This window comes from Neovison vison, chromosome 12 (assembly GCF_020171115.1).
Source record: "Neovison vison isolate M4711 chromosome 12, ASM_NN_V1, whole genome shotgun sequence".
NCBI classification, from domain to species: Eukaryota; Metazoa; Chordata; class Mammalia; order Carnivora; family Mustelidae; genus Neogale; species Neogale vison.
Window position 1 is genome coordinate 76,475,661 of NC_058102.1, and position 16,827 is coordinate 76,492,487.

The following is a 16,827-nucleotide window of genomic DNA, read 5'->3' on the forward strand; positions in this document are numbered from 1 at the left end:
AAGTGTCTATCTATTAAAGAATGGATAAAGAGGTTGTATATATATATACAATGAAATATTATTCAGCCATATAAACAAAATCTTGTCGTTTCCAATAAAATGGATAGGACTAGAGAGTATAATACAAAGTGAAATAAGTCAGACAGAGGAAGACAAATGATTTCATTCATATATGGAATTTAAGAAACAAAACAAAGGGGGGAAAACAGAGAGAGAGAGAGAAATCAAGAAACAGACACTTAACTATAGAGGAAAAAACATGGTTACCAGAGGGGAGGTGGGTGGAACGATGGGTTAAATAAGTGATAGCATTAAGGAGGGCACTTGTTGTGATGAGCCCTGGGTATTATAAGGAATTATTGATTCACTGTGTTGTTCTCCTGAAGCTAATATAATACTGTATGTTAATTAACAGGAATTAAAACAAAAAGTTAAAAAAAAAGATAAAGGGCACAACCTAAAAATATTAGGAACGAAGGGGTGGCTCAAGTCAGTTAAGCCTCTGCCTTTAGCTCAGGTCATGATCTAAGGATCCTGGGATGAGCCCTGTGTCCCTGCTTAGCAGGGAGTCTCTTTCTCCCTCTCTCTCTGCCCCTCCCCACTCATGCTCTCTCTAGTGCTCTCGCTCTCTCTCAAATAAATAGAATTTTAAAATATTTACTAGGAATGAGGAAAAAAATAAACCATGTAGCAGATATTTTTAAAATATTCCAAACAACCTTATGGCAAAGAGTGTTAAAATGCATATAAAATAGACAAATCTCTAGAAAAATATAATTAGCAATCTAAAATAGGAATCTGTATAGTTAATATGGCAAAAAATAGAACATGTATGATCATGTAGCAATAAAAGAAATCAATCACTAGGTCAAAAAGTCTTATAAAGGAAACTCTAGACCCATATAGTTTTATGACTCCTACTAAACAGTCAAGGAAATTTTGATCATTCATATGTTTTCAGGAAGTATAAAAAAGGGAACATTCTCCAATTTCATCAGCTTGATACCAAATTCAGAAAAGAACGCAAAAAAGGGGAGGGGAGTATAGCCTGTATCGCTCTCCTAACTAAAGAATCATTCCTAAAGAGATATTAGCAAATTTCACCCTATGATGTATTATTAAGGTTGATAAATCAAGTCAGAGTTGATTTTATTATAGGAATTGCAAGTTCATTTAATATTAGAATATCTAATTATCTGTATTAAAATTTCAATGTGGAAAAACTCCATTATCACAATAGATTTCAAAAAGCATTGTATAACATTTAACAATCATTTTTGATAAAGGCTGTTAGTAAACTAAGAATGGAAAAGAACTTCCATAATTTTATAAACGATATCTACACATGTCCACAAAAATACACAAAATACAGCAAGTATCCTACTTAATGGTGATAGATCAGAAACAGGAAAGGATGTCCATTACTGGCTCTTCTCAGCATGGTCCTGGAGGTCCTAGTCACTACAGTCTGGCCGGAAAAAGAAATAAAATGTATCAGGATGGAAAGAAAGAAATAAAACTGTTTTAATTTGCAACTGATTGTCACTATTGAAAACAAAAAAAATCTATATACAAAATTGCTTATAAGGTTGCTAGCTGGAAATCATTATTAAAAAATTCAGTTGCATCTCTGTATACTGGCAACAAACAGATAAAACCCTTGAGGAGAAAGAAAGATCAAAGATCAAAGAAAGACCTACAATCTGTAGACATTTAATCTATGACAGTGATGGCAGTGGAGAGGAGTCAAGAAATTAGGAATTTTCCATAAAAGGCACTAGAAGAGCTGAATAAGAAAAAATGTGAAAAATGGACCTTTACCTGACATCAGATGAAAAATAATAGAAATAAATCCGGGTGTGTTAAAGACCTAAATATAAAAGGCAAAATTATAAACAATTTAGAAGATAATACAGAAGATGGTATTCATGATCTAGGACAGGGAAGAATTTCTTAAACAAGATTCAGAAAAGCACTAACTGTAAAAGAAAAGATTGAGAAATTTAGCTACATTGAAACTAAGAATTTCTCTATCAAAACACAGCATCAGTGAATCTACAATTATCTCAGAATGTAAAATTTTTTGCTGAGTTAACACATTATAATCAGAGAAGGAGAAAAATCCTAAGAGAATCTTAACTCTGGGAAACAAACTGAGGGCTGCTGGAGGGGAGGGGTGTAGGGGGATGGGGTAACGGGGTGATGGGCATTAAGGAGGGCACATGTTGTAATGAGCACTGGGTGTTAAATGCAACTGATGAATCACTGAACTCTACCTCTGAAACTAATAATACAGTATATGTTAATTAAGTGAATTCAAATAAAATAAAAACGCATTACCAAGATAAAGATGAGCAAAAACCTATGGAAAGTTATCTACTTACATAAAACTGACAATAGGTTAGTATGCAGAATATGTAAGGTATTCCTACAATTTACTTAGAAAAAGCCAGAAAATGAAAAATTTTAAAAGTGATCAAAGGATTTGAGTAAGTCTTGAATAACCTCAATCTGGAAACATCTCAAGTATCAGTGAGAAGTAGAATAGATAAATAAATTATGGTACAGTAGAATGTTTTAGGGAAATTAACAAATGAACCACAACCTATGTATAATTCATAAAGATTAAAAAAAGATGTTACATAAAAATCATAGAAGTTATAGAAAACATCATAGAAGTTATAGAAGAATACATAAACAAACAAACAATTATTAGTATCAGACCAGGTATTTTACAATTATTCATTTACTTAATTCAACTACAATTCAATGATGTAACTGCTATTATTACCTTCAGTTTACAGATGCAGAAACTGATTTATAGAAGGGTTAAGTCGCTGCCCAGGATCACATAATGGGGAGGGGGCTGATTTGAAACCAGACAATTTGCCTCCAGGGTCTGGAATATAATTCCATTCATATAAATTTCAAAAGCAGGTACAGCTAAGCAACATTATTATTTAATAATATATGTATATTTGGCTATATATATGGCAAAAACTAGTATAAAATGTACAACAAAACAAAACAGCACAAAACTCACAATCACCTGTTGTAGGGGAGGGAAGGGAATGCCACCTTAGAGGGAAATAGAAGGATTCAAAGAAATTGGCAATGCTCTCTTTCTTAAGAGAGCATCTGGGAGGTGTGTATATAGATGTTAATTTTATTGTTGATATTGTTATTCTCTGGTGTATATATCCATTACATGCAGTCTTTCTTGGTGTGCTATATTCCTGAATTAAAAAAAAAAAAAAAGTTAAAAGAGAGAAGACAGTCTCTGAATCCTGAACAGAGGAACAGTCCCTGCAGGGGAAGAGAAACCTGTGCTTGAGTTTTCTGTGATCTGCATGTGTGCCAGAGAAGGTTGTTGGGCTGGATCCTCCTGAAAGTATCCTACCCTATAGTCGCCCAGGGTGAGGGTAAGTGGCTTCATCGGAGAAGCCAGGGCCTGCCTGTGAGAGCATAGTGTGAGTGGGGGCTCTGTCTGGGGAATTGGGAGGGAGAAAGGTGTCCAGAGAGCTCACCAAAGTGGCCCAAAGAGAGAAGAGCCAGCACTGAAGTTATGTTCCAGGCGGTAACTTCACCGTGAAAGCAGACGTGAGAGGTAGCAGGAGAAGGGAGGACAGGGTGGAGGAACAAGTTAGAAGAGTGAAGAGAGAGCAGATAAGCTTTGAACTGGATAAAATTAAACCCTTGATGTTAGACTGGCCTGTAGTCTCTGTGACCTACAAGTGAGGCTTTGTGGTAATTTATGAAAGTGACAGGGAGAAGTTAAGGGACTCTGCCTGAGGTAATGTCCAAAAAGGGAAGATTTTGCTGAGCCTGTTTGGACCCCAGTGGGGAGAACAAGTAAAGATGTTTGCACTTTACCAAGTTCAATAAACTAATGTGGATTATATAGTGACACTTTAAGGCATTGGTTTAAATTATGCAGGTTCGCTTATATGCAGACTTTTTTTCTGATAAATATAGTACCATACTGTAAATGTATTTTCTCTTTCCTATTATTTTCTTTTTTTTTTTTAAGATTTTATTTATTTATTTGACAGAGAGAGATCACAAGTAGGCAGAGAGGCAGGCAGAGAGAGAGAGAGAGAGAGAGAGAGGAAAGCAGGCCCTCCGCTCAGCGGAGAGCCTGATGCGGAACTCGATCCCAGGACCCTGAGATCATGACCTGAGCCGAAGGCAGCGGCTTAACCCACTGAGCCACCCAGGCACCCCCTTTTCCTATTATTTTCTTAATAACATTTTTTTGTCTAGCTTACTTTATTGTAAGAATACAATATATAATACAGATACAAATATGTGTTTATCTACTGTTTATGTAATCAGTTTGGCTTCCAGTTATACACAGATTTTTGACTGTGTGGGGAATCAGTGCCACTAACCCTGGCATTGTTCAAAGATCAACTGAACACAAAGGTTTATTACTTTACCTTTTTTAAAAATATCTTTACTGAGATATGATTCAAATATTTTAATGTTCAGCCTTTCCATATACAATTCAGTGGCTTTTAGTATATTCACAAGGTTGTAAAGTCAGTATCACTACCTAATTTCAGAACATTTCATCACCCCAAAAGGATACCCTATACATGTTATCGGTTACTCCCCATTCCCTGCTGCCACTGGAAACGACTAAACTACTTTCTGTATTTATGAATTTATCTGTTAACTGGGATCATGCAACCTATGGCCACTTGTGTCTAGCCCATTTTACTTAGCATGTTGTTTTTAAGTTTCATCCTTGGTGTAGCATGTGCATTACGTTCTGTCTTTCTGAATAGTATTCCATTGTATGGCTATACCATATTTTTTTATCTTTTCATCAGCTGATAGACATTTCAGTTTCTACTTCTTCCTGCATTATGAATAATGCTACTATGAACATTCATGTACGAGGTTTTGGGTGAACTTCTGCCTTCAATTCTCTTGAGTAAATATATAAGAGTGGAATTGGTGGAGTCTATGGTAAACTCTTTAACATTTTTTGAAAGGTGTTTTTTTTTAAAAGATTTTATTTATTCATTCATGAGATAGAGAGAGAAAAGCAGAGGCAGAGGGAGAAGAAAGCTTCCCATAGAGCAGGAAGCCCAATGCTAGACTCAATCCTGGGACTCTGGGATCATGATCTGAGGCGGAGGCAGATGCTCAATCAGCTAAGTCCCCCAGGTGCTCCTCTGTTTCGCATTTTGAGGAAAAACTGTTTTCAAAGTACTGCATGATTTTTCAACCTAGTCAGCAGTATATGAGGATTCCAATCCTCCAAATCCTCACTAACACTTGTATGCCTTTTATTTTAACCATTCTAATGGGGTAAAAAGGAATCTCATCATGATTTTTATTTCCCTGAAGACTAAGGATGCTGAATGTTGTTTTATGTACTTATTAACCATTAAGTAATAACCGTATCTTTTTTGGAGAAGTGTCTGTTTAGATCCTTTGCCCATTTTTAATTGGGCTATTGTCTTTTTATGGTTGAATTGAAAAAGTTCTTTGTATATTTTAGATATAAGTGCCTTGTGCTATATAAGATTTGCATGTTTTCTCCCAGTCTGTGGGTTGTCCTTTTACTTTCTTCCTGATATCCTTTGAAATACAAATTTTCTTAATTTTGAGGAAATTTTGTCACTCAGTTTTTTCTTTTGTTGCTTGTGCTTTTGTCTCTACTTTTTTCAAACAAAAATGTAATCATATTATACCTGTGATTCCTCAACTTGTTTTTTCTTATTAGTAGTTCTTGGGCATCTTTCCACATTTCTCTCTCTTTCTCTCTCACACCTCTCTCTCTCTCTCTCTCTCTCACACACACACACACACACATCTATCTATCTATACTATGTATTATTTTATAGCAGCATTGTATCTTATTTTATGTAGGTAAATAAGTTCTCCATTGATGGATATTTAGGTTTTTACAGTTTTTTCCTACTATAGTCAAGCAAACATTCTGAGACAATATCTTTATATACATGTGTTAGTATACCCACATTGTATGCTTCTAATTGTGAGAGTGTTGGGTTAAAGAGTATTTCTATTTGAAATTTTGAGAGATACTACCAAATTATCTTCAATGATGTTATATGTTTTTATATATATTATCCTCTAGTAGTGTTTGAGACTAGAATACTATTCTAGTAGTGTTTGAGAATCTCTTGCATACATAGGGTAAACCAAAATTTTTAGCTTTACCCATCTGTTAATAAAAATGATTATTTTCTTTTGCCTTTCTTTGTGTTTGAGGTTGACTGTTTTTTATATGGTTATTAGACATTTATATTTCCTTTTGTATATGCTATGCCTTTAAAACCTTTGCTCATTTTTCTAGTGGATTATTTGTCTTTTTATTGAATTTTCAGAACACTTTTTGTGCTGAAAAGTTTTTTTTTCTGTTATATGTGTTGCAATATTTTTCTTATTTTGTTGTTTTCTTCTGAATTTCCTTATAGACATTTTGTTGTACAGAGGTTTAAGATGCTTTTACAGTTAAATATACTATTCTTTTTTCTTATGAACTTTAGCAAGTCTTTTTTCCTTCTTTTTTCTTAATTTTCTCTAAGAACTTCCTATTCAAATTTTGAAGAATCTCACATCATTGGCTCCTTTTTTTCTTGACTTAATCATAAAAACCACTGCACACAATTCTTTGAAAACTTAATTATTGTCCAGAATAGTTTGTTCATGTTGTTCATGTTGCTGTTGCTGTTTTGATCATTGGTAGAATAGCAGTTGCTTCCTGAGGGGCTGAGAAGTAACAGCAGACATTTGAGCCTTTATATTCGGAGACAACCCTTTTGTTCAGTCCAGAAGCCTTAAAGGTTCCCAGGCACCAGTCAGAAGGGGTGACACCTGAATACATGTCATCCACAACAAAAGGAGAGTTTCAATGTGTTCAGGCAGGAGATTAAACAGAGAGTCTTTTCAGAAATGAACAGGAGTGCCTACAATTTGGAGTTCAATTCATTTAACCTGTTACCAGAATTCTGCTAACTTTCTTTCTTGCTTTCTGTTCCAAGCCATATCTGCAACAGTGGTGACAAGAATGATTAAAGTAAACCATTGTCTGCATTCTTGATCATATATCCAAACTCCTGTAATTATTCTTACAAAAACGCATAGTTTGAATTTTGTTAATAATGACATTTTGAGTTGCATAGCAAGTTAGTGGTACTATTTTTTGGAGTTTTGCTTTTAAAATTAAATAAATATACTAGGGGCACCTGAGTGGCTCAGTAGGTTAAGCCTCTGCCTTTGGCTTGGGTCATGATCTCAGGGTCTTGGTATAGAGCCCTGCATCGGGCTCTCTGCTCAGCAGGGAGCCTGCTTCCCCATCTCTCTCTGCTTGCCTCTCTGACTACTTGTGATCTCTCTCTCTCTCTGTGTCAAATAAATAAATAAAATCTTTAAAAAATTAAAATTAAATTAAATAAATGTACTAGGGTCACCTGGGTGGCTCAGTGGGTTAAGCTTCTGCCTTTGCCTCAGGTCCTGATCCCAGGGTCCTGGAATCGAGTCCAGCATCGGGAGGGAGCCTGCTCTGACTACTTAGTAGTCAGATCTCTCTTTCTCTGTCAAATAAATAAACAAAATCTTTAAAAATAAATAAATAAACAAACTAAAGGCATATAGTTATAAAAATATTCATGGCAAAAAGACTTACAAAAGAAACTGTAAGGAAACTATGCATAAAATATACAGCTGAGAACTAAATAATGAAAAACATTTTCAAAATTGTTACAGGAAATCTGTATAGAATAGACTGGGAAAGCTGAACTGCATAACTTCTGAGCTGATGTCTTTTTTCAGTTTAAGAGGACTTTATAGAAAGAATAGGAATAGCCTATGTAAAGGGATAGTTGAGAGCTATACATGTAAAAAGTTAACAAGGGAAACTTCAGTCCAGAAAATAACCAAAAAATACAAAGTATGTTTCTCTATATGTGTGTTTTTTTTAATTTTTTTTTTAAAGATTTTATTTACTTACTTGACAGACAGAGATCACAAGTAGGCAGAGAAGCAGGCAGAGAGAGGAGGAAGCAGGGTCCCTGCTGAGCAGAGAGCCCGACTCGGGGCTAGATCCCAGGACCCTGGGACCATGACCTGAGCTGAAGGCAGAGGCTTTAACCCACTGAGCCACCCAGGCATCCCTCTCTGTATGTGTTTGGAAGAGGAGAAGGGTTGACTGGAGATTATAAAAAGACGTTGGTAGGTCATGGCTGCATGTTGGACATAGCTGAAGAGTCTGGCAGGAAACTTGTTACCCAAAGCCTTGAGGTAGAAACCAAGATCAGAATCTGATCTGTCCGACCCAAGCTGGATGATATCTGGGAACACAAATCTGATTATGTCACACCCATGTTTAAATTTTTTTTTGTAATTCCTCACTGTCTAAAAAGAAACTCCAAACCCATAACAACATACTAAGAGGCCCTTCATTCTATGAACATGTTACCTTACCGTATTTGTCTCCCAACCTTAAGGAAATCTTCACTTCACCCATTCCAAATTGCCCCATGCTCTGTCCATGCTATTTCCTTTTATTCCTCCATATCTTTCCTGCATGGTTTGTATGTGTGTTTTCTTCATCTCAGTTAACCATCATACAAACTCCTATTCATCAAATTCAACCATAATGGCTTCTCTTAGAAAATTTTGCTATTCCCTTAGAGATAGTATTCCCTTTCCCATTATTTTGTTACATTGTTCATAGTAATTACTCACGGATGTTCCTGCCCTAATAGAGCTATTCAAACTGAGAGACTATTTCATAATTATGTTTGTATTTGAATTGGTTTAGAATCTAAGTCCTATGATAGAAAGAGCTCTCTATTAATTTTGTAAGACTTTATCTTAAAAAATAAGTATCTGAGAAATTGGATTAATCCATGAGAAGCTATATTTATAATTTGGATTCTCTAGAAGTAAGCCTCAAAGGTAGGACCTGCTATCATTTGCCTCTACTGGCACAATCCCTCATCATTATAAAAATCTAATTTGTGGTGATGTTATGAGAAAGTTACCCAATCAAATTGTAATTTATAATTTATCCTTTTTTTCACAACTTCATTGAGATGTACTAACATATAACATTGTGTAAATTTAAGGTTTACGATGTGATGATTTGATACATATGTATATTCCAAAATGTTTACCACAATAAGATTAGTTAACACATCCTTTACCTCATATAATTGCCGTTTTATTGTTGTTATGATAAGAACACTAGAGCTCTGGTCTCATAGCAACTTTTTTTTTTTTTTTAAAGATTTTATTTATTTATTTGACAGAGAGAAATACAGCGAGAGAGGGACCACAAGCAGGGGGAGTTGGAGAGGGAGAAGCAGGCTCCCCACTGAGCAGGGAGCCTGATACGGGGCTCGATCCCAGAACCCCAGGATCATGACCTGGGCTGAAGGCAGATGCTTAACAACTGAGCCACCCAGGTGCCCCTCATAGCAACTTTTTAAAGAGATCTCTATTATTCTTAAGATTATTGAATTGGAGGTTTATAAAATTTGTGATTATTTCTTATTGTAATGTCCAAAATATTGTAATGTCCAAAATATTTGAGAATATTCAATTATGGTAAAAAGACAAGTAAACATAAAAAACAGAAAGCATAGATAGTAAGTAAGCTATTAATTTATGACATAGAGTTTAAGTCCACAGGATGTAGGTGTGCATAATGAGTAAAAAGTAGCATGTAAAACATAAGTAAACTTACAATATATATGGTATATCAAGGATTAATTACTATCTTTCACATATACCAAAGACAGATAAAATTAATAGAAATTGTGATGGAAAAAAAGTGTTACTTAAGACAGAAAGAAGCATAAAAACTAATTCATGATCATGATGACCCCTGGATAATAACACAATTATTATGCCATTCTGGTCGTAAGTGCTCTCTTCTCATCCCAGGAAATACAAATAAAAACCATAGTGGCTCAAACAGGTTAATTGGCCTGAGTTTTTTGATGGACAAATGTGTATCATTGCTCACCTGTGGGCACCTTATTCAAATCTCAACTATGGTTCTCATAATCATGTTGTGAGCCAGGAGACCTAAAACAGCAGAGAGAGACACAGGACATATGTGCTTTGCATAAGAGATTCAGATAGTATGGTATTCTCACTCTCAATCTAAGTGTGTTAACCTAATTAATCTCTTTTTTATGGCTTCATAGTGATATCTTCAAATGATTTAAAAAAATTATAATTTGAACCTATTAATTTTGTCAATAAGCCTTTCTGTTCCATGGCCCCTGGGAGAGCTTGCCTTCATAGTATGTGTGGAGGCTATGACCACATCATGGTAATTCTCCATGTGATCAGTAAAACTATAGAATCTACTGGATCTTTTTGGAATCACATAGCTTAAGTGAAATCACTAAATAAAAAAAATAAATTGACACAGCCAGGAAAATGATCTTTTCTTTTTTTTTTTTTTTAAAGATTTATTATTTGATAAATAGAGATCACAAGTAGGCAGAGAGAGAGGGGGAAGCAGGCTCCCTGCTGAGTAGAAAGCCCGATGCGGGGCTCGATCCCAAGACCCTGGGATCATGACCTGAGCCAAAGGCAGAGGCTTTCACCCCCTGAGCCACCTAGGTGCCCTGAAAATAATCTTTTCAATCAAGAACAAAACATTTATGTTAACTAAATAATCATGAAACATTAAAAAAAGTCATTGTGATTGAGGATATAATTTCTCTGTTAAATATTAAGGGCTATGAGCCCTGTTGAAAACATTCAGAAGAGATGTGATAGAGTGGAATTGGTGAAACCCTAACCTCGGAGAGCAAAACGTGAACTTTAATCTGGCTTCACTCAGTTCTTAGATGGGCAACTTACTTGGGTTGCTTAACTTTACTGAGCTGTGGTTTTCTCATATGACAAATGAGAAAAACAATAGCAACAATGACAAACCCAAGAAGGTGTTTTATAGATGTGATTAACATTTACAATCAATTGACTTTCATAAAGAAGATTATTCTTTTTTTTTTTTTAAAGATTTTATTTATTTATTTGACAGAGAGAGATCACAAGCAGGCAGAGAGGCAGGCAGAGAGAGAGAGAGAGGAGGAAGCAGGCTCCCCGCTGAGCAGAGAGCCCGATGCGGGACTCGATCCCAGGACCCTGAGATCATGACCCGAGCCGAAGGCAGCGGCCCAACCCACTGAGCCACCCAGTCGCCCAAGAAGATTATTAATGGCACAAAAAAATAGACACATACATCAATAGAATAGGATAGAAAGCCCAGAAAATAACCCGTAATTTTAGGGTCAATTAACCTTCAGCAAAAGAGGCAAGAATATGTAGTAGGAAAAAGACAAACTCTTCCACAAATGATATGAAAACTGGACAGCTACATACAAAAGACTAAAACAAGACCACTTTCTTATGCCATACACAAAAATTAAATCCAAAATAGTTAAAGAACTAAATGTGAGACCTGAAACCATAAAAGTCCTAGAGGAGAGCACAGGCAGTTAATTTCTCTGAAATTGGTTATAGCAACATTTTTCTAGATATGTCTCCTAAGACAAAGGAAATAAAAGCAAAAATAAACTATTAGGACTATATCAAAATAAAAAGCTTTTGCACAGTGAAAGAAACAATCAACAAAATAAAAGACAACCTACTGGATGGGAGAAGATATTTTCAAATGATACCCAATAAAGTGCTAGTATCTAAAATATATAAAGAACTTATGCAACCCAATGCCCGAAAAACAAATACTCCAATTTAAAAATGGGCAGAAGACACATGAACAGAGGTTTCTACAAGATGATATACAGATGACCAACAGATACAATGCTCAACATCACTCATCATCAGGGAAATGCAAATGCAATGAGATACCACCTCACACCTGTCAGGAGCTAAAGTCAACAATACAAGAAATAGCAAGTGTTGTGAGGGTGTGGAGAAAAAGGAACCCTCTTGCCCTGTTGGTGGGAATGCAAACTGGTAGAGCCACTCTGGAAAATAGTATGGATGTTCCTCAAAATATTAAAAATAGAACTACCTGTGATCCAGTAATTATATTACTGGGTATTTACCCAGAGAATATGAAAATACTAACTTAAAAGAATACATGCACCCCTATGTTTATAGCAGCATTATTTATAATAGCCAAGATATGGAAGCAGCCCAAGTGTCTATTAAGAGATGAATGTAGGGGTGCCTGGGTGGTTCAGTGGGTTAAAGGCCTTCGGCTAAGGTCATGATCTCAGGGTCCTGGGATCAAGTCCAACATCGGGCTCTCTGCTCAGCAGGGAGCCTGCTTCCCCCCTCTCTCTGCCTCTCTATTTGTGATCTCTCTCATTCTGATAAAATAAAATCTTTTAAAAAAAAGAGATGAATGTAAAGAAGAGGTGGTATATATGCATAATACTATGTGTAATACTATTCAGTCATCCAAAAGAATGAAATTTTGCTATTAGCAACAAAATGGATGGAGCTAGAGAGTATAATGCTAAGCAAGTTAGGCCAGTCAGAGAAAAACCATACCATGTGATTTCACTCATTTGTGAAATTTAAGAAACAAAAGAGACAAAAGGAAAAAAGAGAGAGAGAAACCGAGAGATAGACTCTTAACTATAGAAAAATAATAGATAGTTACTAGAGTGGAGACAGGTGGGGGATGGGTGAAGTAAGTGAAAAGAATGAAGAGTACACTTATCATGAGCACCAAGTAATGTATAGAATTGTTGAACCATTCACTATACTGTATCCTGAGGCTAATATGACATGTATGGTAACTATATTGGAGTTAAAATTAAAAACTTATACCAAAAAAAAAAAAAAGAAGAAGAAGAGGAAGAAGAAGAAGATTACCCCTTGACGATGTGGGTGGGCTTCACCCAATTAGTTGAAGGCCTTGAGAGTAAAGACCAAGATTTCTCTGAAAAGAAAGAATTCTGCCTCAAGACATAAAAATCCTGCCTGAATTTCTAGCCTGCTAGCTTGCCCTACAGTTTTTATTTAAGCTTGCCATCCTCCATAATTGTGTATGCCAATTTTTTAATATAAATCTACCTACATCTACCTACCTACCTACCCATCCAATCTATCCAATCTATCCCTAACTGGTCTGTTTTTCTGGAGAAAAAAATTGTGATACATCTTTCCTGCTTCTACGCCACAGAAATAGGAAAGTAATTTGAAAACTTCAAAGTACTATGCCAATTGAAGTTATCATTATCCTAGCTGTATTTCAAATATGTATTTTAAATTAATGACTGCAAATGTATCTATTATATGTTTCTGAGAGTTTTCTCTTGTAAAGGAATATTACAAATGATAGTTTGAGCAGAAGTGCTAGTTTTCAAAAGAGAAGACAGCAGGGAGCATTTGAATGATGCTTGTGAACAACTGTTTTATTTGCTTTAAAACATCTTTTTTTTTTTTTTTTTGAGAGAGAGGGAGAGCAGAGGGAGGTGGGAAGAAAGAGAGCATAAGCAGGGGAAGAGCCAAAGGGAGTGGGAGAAGCAGGCTCCCTACTGAGCAGAAAGCCTGATGTGGGGCTTGATCCCAGGACCCTGAAATTATGACTTGAACCAAAAGCAGATGCCCAACAGACTGAGCCAGCCAGGCACCCCTGAAAAACTGTTTTAGTTATTTCTTGAATCTTAATTTGATAACAAAGGTAAAAGGGAGAATAGTGTCGTTCTCTATTTCTCCTCATCATTCAATATAATTGGGTAAATTATGTACTTTGATTTTAACAGAAAGCTTTTGTTCTCAAACCTTCTAGTAAAAATGAAATTTTACATTATTCATTTAATCTAAAAATACACAGAACCTTTCCCTTTACCACCATAATCCCACATTCTCTTTTTGCCCTTTGCCCCACTATAAGACTTGCCATTTTGGTTAGTGCAGCAGACAAGCAGTGATTGCACCACCTAGGTGAGTATGTCCTCAAATAAAAGCTCACCTGTGGATTCTACTATTTATTCTGCTGAGTTCACCATGAACAAGTTACTCAAATCTCTTCCACCATCAGTCAGTAATCTAGCTGATCACCCATTTAGCATTAACCAAGCAAATCATTGTGCAACATGCCTTTCCTTTCATCACTTCTCTACTTTCTGTAAGCCTCATATCAGAATTAGTCTTATTACTTTAGACACACAGTTCATTTTTAATTACAAGCAATCTTTCTTGTTCCTCAGACTTGGCTCAATGATTTTAGCTTTACTCCAAAAATTAAACCACTTTCAAAGGATAAAGTTTCACAAATAGTTAATTTTTAAAAATGCAATTCAGAATTGGATGGCTATTCCCAAATGAGCATTTCTAAAATTATTTGTAGCAATAGCCTCAATAGATCAAGCAATTGATCTTGATGCTGTACAGAGATCATATGAAAGAAAATTTTATATATTGAAATGTTCATATTCTGATAGGGTTATTTAAGAAAATTAAGCCTCTTAACCATACTTCATTATTCACTGATTTTAAAAGAATATGTATTCTTCTTATATATCCCAGAGTCTATGGGCAGTAAGAACAGTTCATCTGTTAAACTTGTTTATGGATGTAATTTAAAAAAAAAAGAAAAAAGAGGAAGCAGGGGACCCTGGGTGGCTCAGTTGGATAAACCTCGTATTTAGGCTCAGGTTACGATCTCAGTGTCCTCGGATCAATCCCCATATGGAGCCCCACATTGGGCTCCCTGATCAGAAGGGAATCTGATTCTCCCTCTCCCATTGCCCCTACCCCTGCTCATGAACTCTTTCCCTCTCTCTCTCTCAAATAAATAAATTTTTAAAAAATATTTGAAAAAGAAAGAAAACTGTGTTCAGACTAAGTATTAAATACTATTCAAGTGAACTTTTACAGTTAGAGTTAAAATTCAATTTCTTTCCCTAGTCTTTATAAAACATTCATTAACTTGGAGTTATTATAAAAAAGAAATGTGTATTTACTATTTGGGGAGCAATAATTAAAAAACTTTCCACAAATCTTTTTTTCTATCTTTGTTTTTGGTCCTTAATTTTCAATATCCTTCCATGAATTATAAAGCCTATTAGTGTCTCATCTCAAAAAAATATCATTTTTCACCATCAGACTTTTCCCATAAAGTACATTCTTCTGAGCAAAGTCTTGATATACCTTGAAAATTGTAGCAGACAGGAAGTTTTTTTATATTAATCTCTAAAATTTTTTTAGAAGACTTTATTTATTTATTTACTTACTTTGATTTTTACAGTGTGATACTGGTCACCATGCAGTAATCATTTGTTTTTGATGTAGTGTTCTATGAGTCACTGTTTTGCATATAATACCCAGTGCTCCATGCAATCTGTGCCCTCCTTAATACCCATCACCAGGCTCACCCATCTTCCCACCCCCTTCCCTCCATTTGTTTCCCAGAGTCCATAGTCTCTAATGGTTTGTCTCCCACTCCAATTTCTCCCCCTTCATTTTTCCCTTCTCATAATGGCCTCCATGCTATTTCTTATGTTCCACAAATAAGTAATACCATATGATAATTGACTATCTCTGTTTGACTTATTTCACTTAGCATAATCTCCTCCAGTCTCATCCATGTTGGTGTAAAGGTTATATATTCATTCTTTCTGATGGATGAGTAATATTCCATTGTGTAAACGGACCACATCTTCTTTATCCATTTATTTGAGGGAGAGATAGCACTAGCGGGGCAAGAGGGGGAAGGCTAGACAGAGAAGGAGCAGAAGACTCCCCACTAATCAGGGAGCTGGACACAGGACTCAACCCCAGGACCTTGAGATAATGACCTGAGCCAAAGGCAGACCCCTAGCCAACTAAGCCACTCAGGTGCCCCTAATCTCTAGAAATTTTAAAAATATTCTGGCTAAATTCTAATGAGTCTTCCTTAATTGTGTTTTATTTCTTAAATGCTATAAAAACTGTTAAGATAGAGATTTTCTTCAATCTACCTCTCCATTTTGCTTTGCAGCTTTATCCTTGGTATTTTCTCCAAAGAACTCAAATACTCCAACTAAAGGTATTGAAGATAACAACAAGAGAGTCACATGAGGGGCTCAGCTGGTTTAACTTCTGGCTCAGGTCATGATCCCAAGGACCTGGAATTGAGTCTTGTGTTGTGCTCTCTCTCTTGCTCTCTGTCTCTTAAATAAATAAATAAATAAAATCAAATAAAGACAGAAACAAGAACTGTTGTGCCTGAATAATTTTGTTTTTGTTTTTGTTTTGTTTGCTTTTACAAATTCCTGGAAATGTGAAGTTTCTGGATTATATATGGATTGTTGTTATGTATGAATGAATATCTCTAAGGACAGGAGCCATGTTCTTCCCTGTCCCACATTCCACCCAGTGCTCTGTAAATACCTGAATTAAAGAATGAAATGAAAGAACATAGTATTTTATTTTTTGATCAAAGCTTGGTCTGATTCTGTATGAAGGCCTAGAATCCATTGACCATCTCCATCTTACTTGCATTGCCTATTCTGTGTCATTAATAAGACATCCCCAGAGTCATAGATTGCTACCGAGTCCTTCTTTGAGATGTCATCACTTCTCTTACCTTTCTTATTAGATATACTCCTAGAAGACTTTAAAGTACTGATTAGGGGGCGCCTTGGTGACTCAGTCATTAAGCGTCTGCTTTTAGCTCAGGTCATGGTCTCAGGGTCCTGGGATCAGTCCCGCATCAGGCTCCCTGACTGGCAGGAAGCCTGCTTCTCCCTCTCCCACTCCCTCTGCTTGTGTTCCCTCTCTCATTGTCTCTCTCTGTTAAATAAAGAAATAACATCTTTAAAATAAATAAAGTACTGATTAAGAATATGAGGTTCTAGAGTTGAG

The 16,827-nt window shown here is 35.8% G+C and overlaps 1 long non-coding RNA gene across 1 annotated transcript in view; it reads left to right on the forward strand.

Moving 5' to 3' along the window:
- LOC122891569 overlaps positions 1–16,187 on the forward strand; it is a 39,181-nt gene extending 22,994 nt beyond the window's left edge. The window contains exon 3 of the long non-coding RNA XR_006381292.1: positions 15,962–16,187. This is a non-coding gene — a long non-coding RNA (uncharacterized LOC122891569). The remainder of the gene's footprint in view (positions 1–15,961) is intronic.
- Positions 16,188–16,827: the final 640 nt, after the last annotated feature.